This window comes from Bison bison, unplaced genomic scaffold, assembly GCF_000754665.1.
Source record: "Bison bison bison isolate TAMUID 2011002044 unplaced genomic scaffold, Bison_UMD1.0 scf7180017864527, whole genome shotgun sequence".
Taxonomy (NCBI): Eukaryota; Metazoa; Chordata; class Mammalia; order Artiodactyla; family Bovidae; genus Bison; species Bison bison.
This window is the reverse complement of record NW_011495078.1, coordinates 2,043,996-2,049,600: the sequence shown is the minus strand read 5'-3', so window position 1 is coordinate 2,049,600 and position 5,605 is coordinate 2,043,996. Positions and strand designations below refer to the sequence as shown.

The window sequence follows — 5,605 nt, the reverse complement described above, 5'->3', positions numbered from 1 at the left end:
GACTCTTTGTAGCCCTATGGACTGTAGCCCACCCGGCTCCTCTGTTTATGACATTTCCCAGGCAAGAATACTGGAGTGGGTGGCCATGCCCCCTTCCAGGGGATCTTTCTGACTCGGATCGAACCCACGTCTCCTGCGTCTCCTGCTTTGCAGGCTGATTCTTACCACTGAGCCACCGGAAAGCCGTTCGGGGGCGGGGGGTGGGCGCGGGGGGGCGGGGCGCGGGAGGGGGGGCGGGGTAGGGGTCAAATAAATCCCGGGATCTAAGCTCAGCGCCTGGCGCGGGGCACGTGCTCGGTCCACGTGAGATAAGGTTGAATCCGGGCGGGTGCACGGCGTGTGTGATGCTGCAGAAGTTGCTTGGAACCTTCAGCCTGGCGGCCAGGTCTGACTCAGAGAGGAAAGGAGGCCGCGAGGCCAGCCTAGGAGAGGCTCGGAGGTGTTCTCGAGAGTTCCAGGGACAAGCGTGGGGCCGGAGGCAGAAGCGGAGGGGGACGGCGTGGGCGACTTCAGCAGTGAGTACACTGCGGCCCAGGAGGGACGGGAGGCCGGCCCCCATGGGGAGGCGCCTGCGGAGAGGGGCGTGTCTGCCCGGGGCGGGGGGTGGGACCTCCCTGGGCCTGGTCACGGCGACACGGGGCTGTGTGAAGCCCTCCTCCCCATCACTCCTGGAAAAGCGGCTCGGCCTTGTTCAGTTCAGCCAAGAAGTGCGGGGAGCCTGCTGGTGGCCCCGTGACTCCTGGACTGTGGACTCGTGAGTAGGGCTCACAGGGTCCCCTCAGGATAGAGTCACCTGCTTGTCCAGATCTGCTCACGGCTCACGCTGGTCCCTGCAGTGGGTGCGGTACCTCCCGTCTCACCAGGGGGACAGCCCCAGCTCAAGGACCGATCCCCCACACTCATCTATCGCCATGGTGGGCCCCTGGTTCCCTTTACCTAAAGATTTACGGAGACTTTCAATGATTCTTTCCAGAGCTGCTAGGCTTTTAATCTGATAAAGTATTTCTTTGTCCTCATCTGTAGGAAAAAGTAAGCACAGTGATCAAGATTTGATGCACAATGTGATTTAATTCCACAGTTGCTATCTACCCTGAAGGATGCCTCCTGACAATATGGAAATACGTGTGCATCAGTTATCCATCTCAGCATTGTTTGCAAAATGTTGGAAAGAGGCTGAATACCCATGCATTGAAGGGTGTTTGAATCACCTACATTGTGTCCTCCGGTGGATAACTATGCAGCTGTAAAAAAGATAAACAGTGAGGACGCTTCCTACAAACAGACATAAAGCACGTTACAGCGTGTGCTGCTGGGTTAAAAGAAGGGAAAGTGTGAAATGTCTCCCGGGTGCTAGCTTTCATGTGAGAAAGAAGAGGTTATGAGAAAACTTACATGATCATAGCTAATAAAGTGGCTTAAAGCACACTGGATGAGAAGACAGGCACTACAACGGTATTATGCTAAGTGAAATAAGTCAGATGGAGAAAAGATAAATATTGTATGATCTCATTTACATGTCAAACCTAAAAAAAACAAAGCAAACATAGCAAAATGAAGACGGACTCATCGATACAAAGAGCGAGGGAGGGATTGCCAGAGGAGAGGGGAGCTGGCAAAATAGTTGAAGGGGATTGAGAAGTGCACACCTCCGGTTATAATATAATTAAGCCTCGGGGCTGTAATAAACAGCATAAGGAATGTGCATAATAATACTGTAATACCTGTTTAGGGACAGATGGTTAATAGACTTATCTTGACGATCATTTCATAATGTATGCAAATGTCAAGCCGCTATGTAGCACACTTGAAACTAACATGATATTGTATGTCAACTGTATTTCAATTGGAGAAAAAAAGATGTAAAACAATAAACAGAATAATCTTGTACCCAGAAAAGGAGCATTTGCATGCACTTGTTCCTTTGTGTCGAAGAAAATGCAGAAAGGACAAGCCAGAAAGGGGTGAGGCTGGTTGCAGCAGGAGGCAAGAAGGAGCAGGTGGAAAGAAGCGGGTGGGAATGTGTTTGAGGATTGAGGGTTAGACTCCTGGTGTTTGATGTTTTCTGTTAGAGCCAGGGTCATGTTTCACACAAAGGCTTCCCAGGTGGCTCAGTGGAAAAGAACCTGCCTGCCGATGCAGGAGATACGGCTTCCATGCCTGGGTCAGGAAGATCTGGAGAAGGAAATGGCAACCACTTCAGGATTCTTACCTGGGAAATCCCATGGACAGAGCCTGGTGGGCTACAGTCCATAGGGTCACAAAAGAGTCAGACACAACTTAGCAACTAAACAACATGTTTTACAGGCTCCAAAATAAATCTGTAAAATCAGCCATGATGGGGAGGGACCCAGAATGGAATCTAAGCCCCAAATGGAATTACAGATGAGTAAGAGAGCCCCATGGAAGAGCGGGCTTCCCAGGTGGTAAAGAACATGCCTGCTAATGCAGGAGATATAAGAGACGTGGGTTAGATTCCTGGGTCGGGAAGATCCCCTGGAGAAGGGTGTGGCAGCCCACTCCAGTATTCTTGCCTGGAGAATCTGAGGGACAGAGAAGCCTGGCGGGCTACAGTCCATGGGGTCAGAAAGAGTCAGACAAGACTGAAGTGACTTGGCACACACAGAGAAGGCACGCATGGAAGGGCGTGGGAAGGAAAGAACTAACAAGGAGCTTTGGCGAGCAGGACGCCACTGTACACGGCAATGCTGAGAACGAGAGGCTGGACACGACTCTGGTCTGACAGCAGCTCTGTTTTCCGCAGGGGTGGGTATCCACCAGGAAGTCTCACCTGTTTCTTGGGATTCCAGAACTGGGTCAGGGGATCCGCCCTAGTGGCGTCTGGGAGTCGGGTTTCTCTCAGTGAAGAGGAGAGGAGGACTGGAGGGAAGGGATAGTTAGGGACTTTGGGAAAGTCATGTACACACTGCTCTATTTAAAATGGATAACCAGCAAACACCTATTGCATAGCACAGGGAACTCTGCTCAATGTTATGTGGCAGCTTGAATGGGAGTTTGGGGCAGAATAGATACATGTCAATGCATGGCTGAGTCCCTTTGCTGTCCACCTCAAACTACCACAACCTTATTCATTGGCTATACTCCAATATAAAATGTTTTTGGTGTTAAAAAAATTAAAAAAAAATTATAAAGGCAAAAAAAAAAAAAAGAGGAGGCGGCTCAGGTGAGCCCGAAGGTCAGGTGGGGTCAGTCTGAACTCATGGAGTCTGACATCTGAACAGACGGATCGGCACACCCAAATCTTCCCAGCCCTGTCTGCGGGGAGGGCCTGGAAACGACGACGGGTCAGGAGCGGGGAACACGTCTAACCACCATCCTCCGGGACGAGGAATCAGGGCTCCTTGGAGACGTGGGAGGTCCTGGGGTGGGGCCAGGGCAAGTGAGGGAGCGGCCTGAGGCTTCTTGTGTCCCCAGAAAGCTAGAAGGTGCTCCCAAGGGAGGACAGCACGACGAGCTCCTGGGAACCAAGTCTGAGAGCCTGAGGAAGTAAACATTGATGGCTTATTGCCCGCTATCAGTATCAGTGGTTAGTAAGTTCATGGAGATGTAAACACACAGTGGGATAAACAATGAATAAAGGGAGGAGAAAGAGCGTCCTTCCTTACAGTAGAATCCTAACCAATCCGTGCGGAAGGAACGTCGGAAACAGGAACTGACCTTTTGGCAAATAGATGGGGAGACAACGGGAACAGTGACAGACTTTATTTTCTTGGGCTCCAAAATCACTGCAGATGGTGACTGCAGTCATGGAATTAAAAGACGCTTGCTCCTTGCAAGGAAAGCTATGACACACCTAGCCAGTGTATTAAAAAGCAGAGACACCACTTTGCCGACATGGGTCCAAACTGTCAAAGCTATGGTTTTTCCAGTAGTCGTGTATGGATGTGAGAGTTGGACCGAAAAGAAGGCTGAGCACCGAAAAATTGATGCTTTTGAACTGTGGTGTTGGAGAAGACTCTTGAGAGTCCCTTGGACTGCAAGGAGATCCAACCAGTCAGTCCTAAAAGAAATCAGTCCTGAATATTCATTGGAAGGACTGATGCTGAAGCTGAAACTCCAGTACTTTGGCCACCGGATGCGAAGTGCCAATTCATTGGAAAAGACCCTGATGCTGGGAAAGATTGAGGGCAGGAGGAGAAGGGGACGACAGAGGATGGATGTCTCTGGGAGATGGTGAAGGACAGGGAAGCCTGGTGTGCTGCAGTCCATGGGGTCTCAAAGAGTTGAGAGTAGACAACAAAAACAGTGGTTATTTTTGCAAGGGTGCTAGATCAGTAGGTGAAAATAAGATGAGAAAGAAAGAAAGATATTTTCAGAATCTGAAAGTATCTCCCCACAAGGTATATTTACACATGCAAAAACTTTTAACCTGATTATGGAGAAATCAGATATCCACCACCTTAAACCAGCAATGAAGTAAACTTCCCTGACAAAGAGATATATTTGCATCATGTCTTTCACATTTTTGTCCCAAACGCATAACCTGAATTTAGTCATGGGAAAATGTGAGACAAACTCAAATGGAAAGAGATTCTATGAAAGAACTAGCCTGCACTGTCTTCAAGGCTGTGAAGGACAGATCAGGAAACTTCCCAGGTTGGAAGAGACTAAAAGTGACCTGAGAGATAAAGACAATGCGGAATCCTGGATGGATCCTGGAGCCAGGAAAAAAAAAAAACTGGTGAGATAACTGGCTAGCTTGGACGTGGGTCTGTAGGCCGCCTGACTGCGATGCGTCAGCAGTGCCGCCCTGGTTTTCGCGGTTGTGTCGGGTTGCGTGAGCCGTCCACAGCGGGCAGCGCCGTGGAAAGGGGGAACAGGAAGCCATCTGTATTGCTGCTGCAAGTTTGTTTTGTGTAAGTCTCACAAAGGAGACTGGACTAAACGCTTGCATCGTCCTGGTTTGGCCCGAGGTATTGTTTCCCAGACGCGCCGCCGCGTGTGCACGCACACTCAGGGTTACCGTGGCAACCCACTTCCGTTTATAAATAGCTGGACACGGCCTGCCTGTGGCCAAGAGCACATGGCGGGGACATGTCTCTGTTCAGAGGCACTGTCGCGGTCACTGCTGAGAGTGACGGTCCTCTGCCCCGCTCACAACTTCCTTCTGTTCCTGCTCCAGCCAGGAGGCTCCTCCCGAGCCCGGGAGACCCCGTCTGCACCCAAGTGCCACTGCCCAAGGCTGCCCTGCCCTTCTCGGAGCTGTCCCTTCATGCTCCTAGGTGACCACACTAAGGCTTTGGTTTCCTCTCGCAAACCGTCTATGCCCTCCCTGCACCGTCTAACGTCCTGCCCCAACGCCAGTTCCCCATGGACTTCTCCCAGAACAGCTGCGGTCCAGGCACCCAGCCCTCTAACATGAGGGGGCAGACGAGGCCAGCGTCAGAAGCACCCTCGCCGTGTCTGGCGGCTCTGCTGGCGGCGGCGCCCGCTGGAATTTGGCTGACGAGAGCGGGGGAGCTGGGGTCTGGGCTCCTTCCATGTGCCACACTCGCCTGCCTCCTGTATGGGTCGCCAGCTTTGCTCCAGGTCACCCTCAGCCTTGACTCTCATGGACAGTGGCCACTGGTCAAGAAACTGGGGGCCC

At 51.5% G+C, this 5,605-nt stretch overlaps 1 long non-coding RNA gene across 1 annotated transcript in view; it reads right to left on the bottom strand.

Annotated features, from left to right (window-relative positions):
- Positions 1-5,605, bottom strand: part of LOC104982135 — a 12,254-nt gene that overhangs the window by 4,604 nt on the left and 2,045 nt on the right. Inside the window, exon 2 of the long non-coding RNA XR_824470.1 lies at positions 937-1,017. This is a non-coding gene — a long non-coding RNA (uncharacterized LOC104982135). The remainder of the gene's footprint in view (positions 1-936; positions 1,018-5,605) is intronic.